The sequence below is a fragment of the Microcaecilia unicolor genome, chromosome 3 (genome assembly GCF_901765095.1).
Source record: "Microcaecilia unicolor chromosome 3, aMicUni1.1, whole genome shotgun sequence".
Classification (NCBI taxonomy): Eukaryota; Metazoa; Chordata; class Amphibia; order Gymnophiona; family Siphonopidae; genus Microcaecilia; species Microcaecilia unicolor.
Genome location: NC_044033.1, coordinates 535348106 through 535363230, shown reverse-complemented (window position 1 = coordinate 535363230; position 15125 = coordinate 535348106).

Genomic DNA, 15125 nt, shown 5'->3' with positions numbered 1-15125 from the left:
CCTGTAAAACTGCTTGCCCGTAACTTTCCTGCACACAAGTGATTTAAGCTTACGATACTGTGCCTGCGTTCTATAAATAGATAGTGTACGGCAATGTTCTTAGTCCAATCATATATTTACTTCTCTGTAAGTTTAACCCTGTTTTATGATACATAGTCTCAGTATATGACAAACAGCAGTGTTTGAATGCTTTCGGTTTCAATGTTAGCGATCGTAGCGCTACATCTTTGCTTGTCTAGAATGGGTTTTGTTTTTGCAGTATAATATTATGCGAGCTCCATTATAATGATTTATAGGTTGTTTTTACTAGGGGATTTTTTGTTTCATTACTTGAAAATCCAATTTTGTTGTACAGTTTTTTTCCTCCTCTGATATGGTGAACAGACGAAGGTTGTCGTTCATTGGTTTGCACAGCTTGTCCATCATTTTTTTTCTCCTCTTTCTCTCCAAGTCCCACCTACTCTCCTACTTTGCTTCTGTCACTCTTGTGTTTAACTTTTATGCATGTTTATGCTGTGCAACAGTGTGAATGATTTTATTTTGTATTGTGTTGTCCTGGTTTTGCGGGCCTCTTCACTGTCGGCTGTCTTATTTTAATGCTTTTGAGTCCCTTTTTATGAATTATTTAATAAGCAAATCTATTGTCTTGTTACTCTTTTATGGTACCTTCCCCCAAGAGCTTACATGTGTTTAGTGTTAAGTTTTTCTTCCAATTTTCTTTTAACAAGATTTATCTTATTTTTACTATTTTTGCAGTTTGTTTCAGGGGCTCTTCCCTGGGATGGGCTATACCTTTTATTCTACTTTTACAAATTTTTTTTTTGTTTTTTCTCCCCTTATATACCAGAGTCACGCTATAATTATTGGGCTAGATACCGATGTCTGATGTCTGGGACTCACACCCATTTGAGGGCCACAAAACCCTCAATGGATGACGGTATCATAAATACTAGATTTAAAGCAGAATTCCATTCAATTTTCAGAGTGGCCTGCGGATTCGGCATTATTGCCCACATATGCGTTACCTAGTACAGATGAGCGTGGGTGCAATATAGAGACGTCTGACGCATTTCGTTGCGAGTTTGGACAAGTTAACGAGGGCTTCTCAATATTTTTGAACTGTTAGTGGTAGACGAGCAAACTCCTAACTTTTTCAATGTTTTAGGAAGGTTAGTAGTAGAAGAGCAGACTCCTAACCAGGTTAGTGGTAGAAGAGATGACTCCTGACCATAAATTTTTGCTTGGTTTATAAGGTTCATTGTGGAGGTTAGTTGTAGAAGAGTAAAACTCCTAATCAGCGGAAACTCTGTGGACCGCTGCTCCTTAATTCATGATACCTTGTTCGCTGGTTTCTTGAGTTCTTTTGGGAGTGTTTGCGATATCCCTTTTTGGGGATTCTACCATGGGTTGGAACCCATGGCCAATAGTAGCAGGAATAACTCTTGGCAGGCAGTAGCAGCAGAGAACACTCCTGTCTTTAGAAGCACACTCTGGGGAGTAGTTTTTTTTCTTAATTTGGGGTAGAGTAGTATACACGTTGACACTATTCTCTTAAACACTTTGATCACCTTTGTGGCTTACATTTACCTGTTCATTTAACATGCGGCAAAAGCATTCGGGCTTTCCGCCAATTAGTAATCTCTGTTCTAGGTTCCGCCACCGGAACGCTCTTGAAGACGCGTGAGTATAACAGTGTTTGGTATATGCATGATGCATGTTTTTGTTTAGATAATTTTCCCTTGCACGTTATTGTTTGTATACTTTAGCTGCCCTTGTTATACATCCAAGAAATTTGACTTGAACCATCTCACTTATACATATTGCGTTATATTGAATACGCTCTTCTATGAGTTCCTATGTGGATTGTCTTCCCCCTATTTCAGATCCCACTATGTCCCCCTCCTCATCCCCTAGTCCCCTGGAAAGAGTCCTTAATTTCTTTCCCGCTGATAGAAAAGAACTTACCCGCTTATGTCAAACCTGGCATACCGGTTGGTCCGCTAAGGATCAAGGACTGGAATGGCCATCAAAGGGCTCATTTGATCAGGGCAAACTCCAAGCTTTGGTCTGCTACAATGAGTCCCACAAAACAGGAAAATCTAGGGATAAACATTTAGCTGCCATTAATAAATTCATACTTATTGCACAAAACCAGAACGATAGGAGTTTAGGTAGGTCCGATTGCGACCCAGCTCCCTACCAGGAGGCAGTAATACCTACTGCCCCACCACCTTATGATGCTGCTACCGCTGCAGGTACGACAAAGCTTCTACCATGTGCAGTGGGATATACCCCGATACCCCCAGGATATTGTGATAAACCGGTCACAAGTCCTCTGCTGCAGAATTCTCAAGGATCCCAGACAGTAACACCCCCGCTGCCTGCAGTATCTCCCGCTCCTATATTTGACCCACCCACTACCGTGCACATTGCCGGTGTTGTTGATCTATCTCTTCCCTCATCACAACAAAACTCAATCAGCCCAATATCTCAGGGGTCAGTACAAACTCAGACGCCCTTAACCCCTTCAGCAATACCAGTGGCTCAGACTGTTGCTCAGTCGCCCACGGCCACGACTGCCCCAACGATGCAAGCAACTACCCAAACGCTAACTCCACAACCTCATGTCTATCGTACTATTGGAGGTTATGAGATTGACATACCCCCCCCCATTATTGAACATTACCCTTGTGTCCAGGACCCTTTGGTTCCGGTCTCCATTCACCACCCAACTATCATTCAGACTGATGCGGCTGCCCAGACCTCCACCTGTCCTGTGCCAGGATCAGGATTGACCTCACACATGACTACTCAAACGGCTACCTACCCATACATGGGACATTCAACTCAGACATCACCTCCACCGCCACATTTGGACTCCTCTGTCCAAACTGGTTCCTTGCCTCCCGCATCCCTGCATTACCCTATTCTGTCTCAGTTACGACAGATGGGCTTCATTCCATGTAGTCCTGCTACACAGACACGGGCTATTTGTCAGGAACTCTGTGATCGGGGTTTTATTACAGCGCCCCCTGTTCCAATGAACCCTTCCATGCCGACTCTAGAACCTGAGTGTTCTACTCCTCCTAGATGGGAGCAATTGGGTGCACGCCCCAAGGGTAAAATTCCCCAATTAGCAGAGGAACTGGCTCGTCTCCGCCGTCCTCTCATACTTCCAGCCAAACCAGGTACTGGGGATCTACCAAAAATAATATCCTCCCCATTAGACGCAGCATGGGAAGTTTTACAACAACAACTCCCAGCTAAATCTGACCTGGAGGATATTCGAAATGAACCTCCCCCAGTGCTAAATTTCTCCTCCTCGGTGGAAGGAGATTCATCGCACCTGGAACTACCCAAGACCCGTCCCCCTGACACTCACATTCCTTCAGGGGCATGTTGTATACCACAACAGGGCACCACATTGGCCAGTATGGGAGATGACCTCGCATTCGTTTCAGAAGGACTTCGTTCCTTACGTAAGTCCATTTCAGAACTCCCGGATACTATTGCATCTGCTGCATCAAAATCCAAAATGCCCCAACAACATGATGTTATTTCACATCATACCAGACAACGCCACCCTCAAAGTTATCTTACTGACGAGGGATCTAGTCGCTGCCTTGCAGTCATTGACGGTCCCCGTCACCCTACAGGTCTGAACATTGATACAGAACCTGGCTTATCTGGTCCACCTAGCACACCCGCCCAATATGTGGCATTACATGAAAATTCATGGTATTATGTTCAACCATGGATTGATAATCTTGCAGGATGGTCTGAGGCGCTTCAGCCCCAGTCCGCTCTCTTCCCACGTGAAGGATCCTTGCGGTCTGACAAACTCTCACTAGTGAGAGATCTTATTTATGACCACCCTGACCCCCATTGGGATCAGAAAACAACCCTCTACCTAATCCAAGGTCTTCAGGTTTGGAAAAAGTACGAGAATCAATTTCCCCCAACCGCATCGATCGATCTTCTTACATCTTCATTGATTAAACCCTTTGAGAAAGTAAAACTCTTTCCCCTGCTGAATAAGATGTCAGGTGGTGTTCCTCATACGGAGTACACTCCACTTTCAGCAGTTGAATTAAATAGCCTCATACTGCAACTCCCGGATATTACATTAGGAGGTAACCGATGGTTAAAGAAATTTCAGGACATTACACTAGGGACCACCCTGTCAGTTGGAGACATGAAAGCGCTTTTGGGCAGAACCCCACACGCCAGTGTCACTGACATATTCACTCAATCGGGCTATGCCAAATTTGTAACAGATACCGAGTATGATGGCAATCCTTTAACAGAGATCCAGACCAAAGTATTCCAGAAAATCCGGACCATGTATCCGGCTCTAAAAGACTTTTCAGTTATCACTTCTCAGAGATGGGAAATGGATTCAGAGCCTATTGAGGCTTACTTACTCAGACTCCAAGATCTCTATAAAGAAGAGACGGAGGAAAAATTTGACTCCGATAATGCTCTTCCGGTGTTCTATCATTTACTTAAGGGAACCCTACCTTCACAGATTAAAAACAAACTTGAGGACACAGTTGGTCTCCAACTAGAAAAATGGCCAAAGATTCGTGAACACATCCTTCATCATTGTAGAAAGCTTCTAAAAAGCAAGCAAGATGAAGTCCAACATCGTAAGACAGTACACACTAATCTGGAAGTACTACAAACTGAAGATCTCAAAGAGAAAAGAGCCTCCAAGTGCTCTGACACAGATCCCAATACCCCCGAGACCACTCCCCCTGTTATTCTTATGTATGCTGACCAACGCTATGACAATAACACCCGAAATCAGGGCCCACGGCCCTACCGCCCAGACCGTAGAACTGATTACCCAGAAGAAAGAGGTCGTAGCTCCCAACCTCAGCGAGGTCCCCCAAGGGGTCCCCCGGATGTCTATAGACAACCCAGAGACTACCGTTCCCGACCTAGTCCAGATCGTTATGCAGATGTTCAGTGCTATCGCTGTCAGCAATACGGCCACTACGCACGGGAATGTCTGCAACCCTTACAACACAGACCCAGGGTTCAGGTCCGCCAAGAACGGCAAGAACGTCAGTCATTCCCTTTATGGAACCCAGATCAACGCCGCCCACAGTGACTAGGCGTGGTCCACACTGCTGCAGGATTGGATGATCCCATGATCACCTTGTTAATCTGTGATGTCCCTGTTCCCTTTTTAATAGACACAGGCGCCTCTCGCTCTGTGCTAGCCCATGTCCCGCACAAATTGCAGAAACTTCTTAAAGTTTCCCCTAACAATGTTACCACCACAGGCTTTGATGGAGTCCCAACAGACACACCCCTGCTTGAGCCTTTACCAATTACCTATGCGGATCAACAACTATCTGCTCCCTTTTTGTATGCTCCGTTGTGCCCTGTCAACTTACTTGGGAGAGACCTGTTGACATTGTTTCACTTTGAAATTCATTTTGATCCTTCCCCTAATGAAACCACTTCACTCATTATGGCTGTCACCTCTATGGTTGAGAAACAAATAGAGGTCGCTCTAAATGACCTACCAAGTTTTCTTTGGGCCACACCTGAGAAACCCTATGGTGAGGTTAAAGGCCCTCCCCATCGTATTCAGCTGCTACCGGGTTGTAAAGGCCCTAAAATTGCCCAGTATCCGCTAAAACCTGAAGTTATTGCTGGAGCTCAGGAACAAATTGATTCCTTATTACAGCAAGGTATCATTGAAAAGTGTAATTCACCATACAATACTCCATTATTCCCAGTGCCAAAGAAAGAGCCTGGCGCCTTCCGTATAGTACAAGACTTACGCGCGCTAAATGACCTCACTTACGCGGTATTTCCAAACGTGGAAAACCCAACTACACTCCTCAATAGTATCTCTTTGCAGACATATCATTCCACCATTGACCTATCCAACGCCTTCTTTTCCATCACCCTTGACCCTGTAAGCCGTCCGCTAACGGCTTTCCAATTCAATAACACAACATATCAGTGGACCCGTCTCCCCCAGGGATTTACAGACAGTCCAACAGTCTTTTCTCAAACTTTAGCAGGACACATACAGGAATTTAAACAGTACAGATACGATCTCCCACCACAAACCTCTATTGTACAATATGTAGACGACATGCTCATTACCTGCCCTGATTTTGACACATGCGTTCAGGTCACCTGTGACTTCCTTGGCTTTCTTGCTACGAAAGGCTATAAAGTTAACAGAAAGAAATTAAAAGTAGCTCAGACACATGTTACCTTCCTTGGACACCACATAGGCCCCCGTCAGAAGGGCCTAGGTCCCGATACTCTCCAACATGTATCCTCCTTGCGGATGCCCACTACTGTTTCTGATCTCAGAGGTGTCCTTGGCATGTTGAATTTTTGTCGCCTTTGGATACCCAATTATTCAGCTCGAACACAGCCATTTTATATGAAACTACAGGGTAAACAGAAAATTAAACGAGAACCCATTAACTTCACAGCTCAGGAAACATCAGATCTTATGGCTCTTGTAAAAGATGTTATGCTTTCCTCCCCATTGGCAACTATTGATGTTTCTCAGGATGTACACCTTTGGGTCGTGCATACTGAGACTACTTGGTCTTGCTTAATCACTCAAGAACATGATGATCTTGCCTGTGGTTACCTTTCAGGTACTTTTTCCCCTGTTGAAAGAGCCTTTGCCACTTGTGAGAAAGGCCTTGTTGCCGCCAGCACAGCTGTCACGAAATTATACAGCTACATTCCTCACCTTCCGGTGATTCTTCACACGTCCCATGATGTAAAATATCTGTTGGACAAACAGATTAGTCACATGACTGTCTGCCGCTTGCAAAAGTATCAAGTACTTTTGTTCAGTGTAGTGCACTCTATTCACCCATTAACTTTAACTGACCTTCAACGCCTAGATCCATTACTCACTGTAACAGAGACAGCACAGAATACAATCTTTCCCCATGAGTGCACTACCCAATTGTCTGTTCCCGAATCCCTCCATCTGCATTCAGAAATCTTGCAGAGTGGCGAGGTTTGGTTTACAGATGGTTCTCAGCAAAACGGAGTTGCCGGCTTTGCCGCCCTCCATTATACACCGGAAGAACATATACTGGATCCTATACAATTCAGGTTACCAGATGCATTTACAGCCCAAACCGCAGAACTTGCAGCGGTTTTATACGTCCTTCTGTATAAAGCACTACACTCTGATTTGAGCATTGTCACCGACTCAGACTATGTTTTTGCTTCCTTGCATTCCCATGTTCGCAAATGGAACCAGAGGGGTATGATTTCCTCTACGGGACAACCTCTCAGTCACTTACCTTTGTGGACTGCACTTTTTGATGCGTTGGAGAAGCGCCATCAAAAAGGCCTCCGCACTAGTATCTCCTGGATTAAAGCTCATCAGGAGACAGTTTTTTCTTTCGCCATTAATGGGAACCATGCTGCTGATGAACTAGCCCGTGAGGTCACTTCCTTTTCCAGCCTTCCTTCCGAGTCCCCTACTGATGTGGCGCTTCCGGTAATTGCAACCGAAGTGCCTCCCCTTGACACACCTCCTTCTACTCCTTCGGACTCCACACACTCTGAATCCTATTCTCCAAACACCCCACCTAATTTCCCTGTACCTCCTGTCATAACCTCTTTACTATCTCCTGAATCAGAGCCCCCTGTTACGTCCCCTCCCTCTGAATCCCTAACCTCAGACTTCTCTACCACCCTCACTTCCTCTCTTTCACAAGCAGAACTCACTTTGTGGAAGCACGCTGGATGTTTTCTTAATCCAAATGGTATTTGGACCCATCCTAATGGTCAATTATGTGTTTCACAGCATGTTTTATCCCTTCTTTTGCATGCCCTCCATTATCCTTTACATTTGAATGCTAATACACTGTATGATCAATTGTCTTCCAAGTTATGGGCTCCCCAAATGATGCCCATGTGTCACACTGTAGTTCATAATTGCTACAAATGTTTTCTGTATACACCTAAACGAGGACCTGTCATCCCTTCCGGTCATTTGCCTGTTGTCCAGGGACCTGGCCAACATTGGTATATTGATTTCACAGATATGCAGTCACCTGTGCGTGGTAAACGGTATCTGCTTGTCTGCGTGGACAGTTTCTCTAAGTGGGTGGAAGCTTTCCCTTGCACTAGAGAAACCGCACAAACCATGGCACAGTCACTGTGTAATGAAATTATTCCTCGATTTGGTATTCCTGGCAAAATTACCACAGATAATGGTACACACTTTGTGAATGAACTCTTGCAGAACCTCCTTCCAGCACTTGGCATTACACATAGAACTGTCTGTGTTTACAAACCCACCAGTAATGGTTTGGTTGAAAGATACAATGGGTTGCTCAAAACAAAAATGCGTCAGCTTATGGCAAATGGGATAAAGAATTGGCTTGATGCCCTCCCCTTGGCACTGTTATCTCTCCGTGCCACTCCATCCTCTTCCCTTAAACTGACGCCGTTCCAATTATGTACAGGTCGCCAGATGCGACTCCTACCTGGCAATCCAGACACTCAAGTACCCGATCAATACTCAGTATATTGGGATATCTTGCAGACTATTGTAAGTTCTCTGTCCTCAATTCCACAGGCCATTTCGGACAGAAGAGGGGATTGTGATGCCAATAGATCCCCCCCTTATAAAGTGGGCGATCTAGTGCACCGGCGTTATTACACGCACAAGACCTGGCGAGATCCCATCTACGTTGGGCCCTTCAAGATAGAAGCTCTGTCAGCCACAGCTGCCAAGCTTGAGGACCACACATCCTGGGTCCATCTGAAAGATATCCGCGCCTATCCAAATACCCAATCAGGCCTCCTGGATGTTTCCATTGATGTTTCCAGCACAACAGTCACTGGAGAGACCAGTCCCACCACAAACTCCATCTCCACCACCACTGAGCCCAAGACCACCGACCCCACATCCAACACTCTTGAACCATCTTGACCAACTCGACCAAAGACTTAACCACTTAATCAACTTAGACCATCCATCTCCTGAATCCCACCTCCTTGATCTGGCTGACATTGTCATCCAAACCTTCGCTGATTCTCCAGAGTCACCATCTGAACAACCACCTGTATTGCAACCTGCTTTTGAGTTGCCGTCCTCACCTCTTCCTCCAACTGTTCCAGCACTCCCACTTCCATACGTAGATCTTCACATCCGTCTCATCCGAATCCGTAACCTTGCAGAGGATCTCACCCAAATCCGCAACTTAGCTGAAGAATTGAGTGTGGAAGAACGAGAGACTGTTGCGTCTGCCATAGTACAGAATTTGCACAACAACATCAGTGAGCTGCTTGACATTCTACATTTGTACTTCCCCAATCAAGTCAGATAAATGCCACAGCAATTCCCGCCGATTTTCACTCCAGAAGAACTCATTCCCTTACAGACTATTTCTCTACATAAAGTTCCTATTCCAATACCACCTTTCCCAACCACTCCTGTGAAAGTGTTGATACCACCACCCTCCCCCGCTGGTAAGAGTCTCCGCAGGGAACCAACTGCTGAGAACCTTGCTGCCCTCGACAATATCAAGGAACCTGATCCACCAGACCCACTGGACATTGGACTTTACCCTGTTGATAAGTGTAACTCTGAGCAGGTATCTGAAACCAATTCCCATTGGTCGAACGACTTCGACGACACTTATTTGGAAGGCGACACCAATCCTGACGACACGGACGGAACCAGCACCCGTCCGAGCGTCGTCTCAGCAGCAGTGACGGTGTTACATCAATACACCCTCTTCTTCTGCTTTCCATCTGCTCGATTGTTTGCTGTTGGACTCGTGTGCATCATCCTACTTTGTATAGGTTTGGTTTTGTTTTTCACTACCCTGTTTACCTATACTGCTGACAGTAACCTCCTGGATCTTTGGATCACACTTACTGCCTTTCCCACTGGCAACGTTACCTTGCCAGCCGGAAACGCCACGGTACTTGCAACTACCTCGGTACTTGTAACTACCCCAGCAGTACTTGTAACTACTTCTGTACTTGCAACTACTCCAGCAGTACTTGTAACTACTTCGGTACTTACATCTACTCCTGCTCCATCACCTACTACAGCAGCCTACACAGAGCCCCAACAATACACCGCATTTACCCGCCTGTTTGGATACAGATCCCCCCAGACGACCTCAAAGATAGGTCCCATTGCCACCAGTCATCCTACCCCCTGGGCAGACACATCTGCCACGACAGACTTTTCAACTGGCTATCCTCCAGAGCCTATTGAAACCTCTGCGACTACTCCTGTCCTCACTGATTCTCCTGTTTTGCATTCTACAACTGTTCCCAATAATATCAGTAGCTCGGTCCATATTGTCCCCAATCTCACAACTAATTTTGAGGATAATATTACCTTGCTTGAATTACGACCCACCCCTCCTCCTTATTCTCTGGTTCCTCCTAGTGACGCTCCTCCTCCCACGAATACTACTTTAGCCACTCCAAACATCACCGTCCCAGCCACTCGACCTCCCAGATAGCTCATCATCCTTAAGTAACCATCAATATATGTCCCAGAATTTACCAGATAACCCGCCCTCTCCACCTGATTCTCCCCCACCATCGCCTTTTAGTATAGGTGTACACTTAATCCCTGAACCCCCAGAGTACCTTTTTGATTTAAGAGAGTTAATACATCCTCATTGGGACCCAGCTCCAGAAGACGATCCCAATTGGGACCCCTTCACCCGATATCTGACATTGTGTGAACCTTTGTTTGAGAATTGGACACTAGGTCCTAGCCGAACGGTTACAGACACTGTGATACTGTTTGGAGGAACTTTAGGGTTACAAATAGAACAAACCGACGACCTCCTAATAAGGCCAGCAACTGGTGACGTTGTAGATTTTTGGATTATCACATACGCCGTACTGGGCACTGATTGGATACCCTTTGTGTTCATTAGAGAGGTTGGATTGGGACCTTTGGAAGTATACAGTCTTTTTGTTATCCCCGACACTCCTGAAAGAGGAGCTGTTAGAATTTACCCACCCTACCCAGTCGTTAGAATTTACCAACCCAACCCAAATTCTTCCTAATGATATATCAATCTTTGGTATACCTAGGAATATTAATTATAGCAATTACAGTTCTGGTTAGGACCCTAGGATTTATTGTGTTACTCATTTTCATTAACCGCCAATTACCTTTGGTACAGTCCACATCTTACATTTAACCATGAAAACTACCAACATGAAGTCCTTAGTCCTCCTGTTGTGTATGCTCACCATGCCCACGATACAAGGAACACAGAATCTAGAAAGTTTCCTACAACAATTTATTACCACCTATGAAATAACATTACCCACTACCAAGGACACAACCACAATAACCCTTGATGTGTGTGCTTACACAATGTGTGGGGAACATCCGGTACAGCAATATTTGTCAGCTTTTGAGGTATACCTGTGTCCCTTCTCCAATTGCGGAAGTTGGGCACATGTATGGTGGTACACAGGTTCATGGGTTCCCTACTCAGGTAGTGAGATTCCAGATCTAAAAAAGAGCATTTCCATCATGAAATTGCGATGGACTGGCCTTTGTCCAATGACTAAATGTAATCAAGTGGCTATCACTTTCAGAGGAGTAACGGCTGTTACATACAGAACTTATTCCTTAGGAATTGATGCCACAGGTAGAGATCCCATTGGAAAATTCAAAATTATTCCACCTCCAGCCCAAACTGAAGCGAATCCTTTGATGCCAACAAAAATCCCAGATGTAAAGATTCCTTACCAGATTGTGCCAATTAACAATTCTAAAGATTTGATAGCATTAGAAACAGGATTTGGAGAAACAAACCTATGGCTCGAATGGGCGCATTATACTACAAAGAGTTTGAATGTCTCTAATTGTTATTTTTGTGCCCATGCAAGAGCAGAACCAACTGTAGTTCCTTTCCCTTTAGATCTCTACAATGATCCAGATGGTTTTTGGTGTATGTTAGAATTATTGCAGGTAAAAGACAAAGTCAATCAGTCTTGTCAGCATCTTGACAAGCACCACCCCTACTTACCCCCTCGGCTGAGGGTCCCACCCGCATTCAGGATTCCAGATCCTGCTACCAGATATCATACATGTCTGGAACGATATGGGTTGAAGAATACGCGGTTTCTGGGTAATTTGACCAATTGTAATACAACCCTAGGACAAGGGACTTTACAAAATCTAAATCTCACAAACTTTTCGCAGGCTAGAGCAGACATATGGTGGTATTGTGGAACCTATACTATCCACCATACCCTCCACAGGAGTTGGACAGGCAGATGTGCCTTAGTCAAATTGGTAATTCCAATCATTATAGCATCCTTGCTCCCTCCTCATAGCAGCTCTTCCTCACGAGTGAAGAGAAATGCAATGCCTGGATCTTTTGATGATCGGGTCTATATAGATGCTATTGGAGTTCCAAGAGGGGTTCCTGATGAGTTCAAAGCCAGAAACCAAATAGCTGCAGGATTCGAATCTGCCTTCTTTTGGTGGGCGACGATAAATAAAAATGTAGACTGGATAAACTATATATATTACAACCAGCAGAGATTTGTCAATTATACCAGGGATGCAGTTCAAGGAATTGCAGCGCAATTAGACGCCACTAGCCGGATGACGTTGGAAAACAGATTAGTACTTGACCAACTTCTGGCAGCAGAGGGCGGAGTGTGCCATAAAATAGGTACACAGTGTTGCACCTTTATCCCCAACAATACAGCTCCAGATGGATCAATCGCCAGAGCTTTGGAAGGCTTAACCTCACTGTCACAAGAATTGGCAGAAAACTCTGGCGTTGATACATCCTGGACTGGTTGGATGGATAAAGCTTTTGGTAAATGGAAGACATTTATCATTTCAGCTGCCACAACTATAATCATAGTGGTAGCAATTTTTGTGCTAGTAGGGTGTTGCATAATCCCTTGTGCTAGAGGCTTAGTAGAACGCTTAATTGAAACCGCAATCACGAAAAAGACAACAGCAGGACAATATGTCCTGTACGAAAATCTCCTTCCCAACACCACGGGAGATGACACATTGGACTATCTCCCTCTGAGAAGGACCAATCGCTATGCAACTGCTAGAGACACTCGAGAAATGTCTGCATCTGTATAATCAGGTAATAGCACACACAGGGATACAATTTAACCATATAAAGCTTTATAAGATAAGATATAATCAGTATATAACCAAAGAATTAATGATTAAATAGGTAAGAATAAGATAGAATTTGCATGTTAAAGGGTAGAAGTATAGTAGTTTTTGTATAACCATAGATATTGATAAGTAGAAATGATTGAAATAATTGAAGTGGTGCCAGAATGGTAATCAGAAACCAAATAACTCAGACTGTACCAGTTTGCACTGAGACTCAGAAAATTTTATGGCCTTGTAGGATACCTTCTGGAATGGATGGTACCATGGTATATTTACCCTGGTGTCACCCTATGGGATAGGGTGAAGAGGGGAATGTTAATATATGGCCTGGTTTTAGATCTACCACTGGAATAGTGATGGACAAAGCCACAGGGCCTAAAACATCTGAAAAAGAACTGACTAGGCCAAATAACTAACGAATGAAATAATATTAGATAATCTGCAGAAAGCAGGTCTGAACAATGAGTCTTGACACAAACAGGTATAGGTACAATATTCAAATAATATATAGCACCTGAAATGAAAGAATGATGGATAAAATGGAAAAAAAATGTGGCTTTCAAAATGGAGTCAATTGTTTATATTAATGTATAAAATGATACAGAGATCAGAAGATGTGATGAGAGGTGTTGCAAAAACATTATGTGAAACTGGTATCTCAACAGAAAAAAATGTTAGTAACCGCAAAAACAGTTTGTTCCAAAAAAAACATGTTGATATAACCGGAAAATGTTGCAACCTTGTGAAATACATGGAACGGAAGAGCTGGGTACAAAATGCACAGATGGCAGGACGCGACAGTTTAACCGCAGAAATTGAGAAATATTTGAAAAAAACAGGTCCCAAAATAGGTGCTGCCATAGACTTCAATAGAGAGATGAGAGTATAAAAGAAGGGTGATTTTGGCTTAAGTTCGGAGTCGTCCCCAACGCATCTCAGACGGCAGAGCGCTGTGCCATTGAACCCAGAATCCATCCGATGTCTGTATTAATTTGAAACTTTGGTAAGAATAAATGCCTTCTATCTGAAACCTTTCTCTGTCTTCATTTTCAAGTATTCCTTACCTGTCACTTATTTTACTAACTAAACTAAACACACACCAGACACTCATTTTGTGCACAAAATACTGATAGATTCAAATAGACTATATGTGGGAACATAAATGGCCCAGAATACACCTAGACCCAGAAAGGCAGAAAGCAGTGGTTATGGGAATTAGTTTCGAATTGCGGCTGTTGATGCCTGCCCAGACCAGACCCCCATGGGACTGGGTGACAATGGAAGTAAGAAAAACAATTCAGAACCTTCTGGATGAACTTAGTACGTTCAATCCTCCACATGGAATAGCCCAAGGAGGACGAAAACGAGGTCAAACAAATCAGTAACATAACAACCCCTACCTGAATACTGTTTCAGTCACACATGGAATTTCTATCAGTTTCATGTGGAATGTTTATTTTGTTTGAGTCAATTCCCTGTTTAACATAAAGAGCACCCTCCCTCCAATTTGATCCCCTCTATCATTGTAATATAATTTGTACCCTGATAACACAGAGGGGCATAATCGAACGGCGCCAGCCAAATCGATGGCCGGCCATCTTCGTGGCCAGCTCAGTGAGTGGGCGGAGCCAAGCGCATTTTCGAAATATGCTTGGCGCTGGCCAAATCGCTCACCGAGTTTGAAACAGGATCGCCGGCAGATCGCCGGGTTTAGATGAGATGGCCGGCTTCGATTTTCAGCCATAATGGAAACCGGACCTGGCCATCTCAAACCCGGTGAAATGCAAGGCATTTGGCCATGGGAGGAGCCAGCATTTGTAGTGCACTGCCCCCCCTCACATGCCAGGACACCAACCGGGCACCCTAGGGGGCACTTAAAAAATCTTTTAAAAAATACAAAATTAGCTTCCAGGTGCATAGCACCCTTCTCTTGTGTGCTGAGCCCCCCAAATCCCCCCCA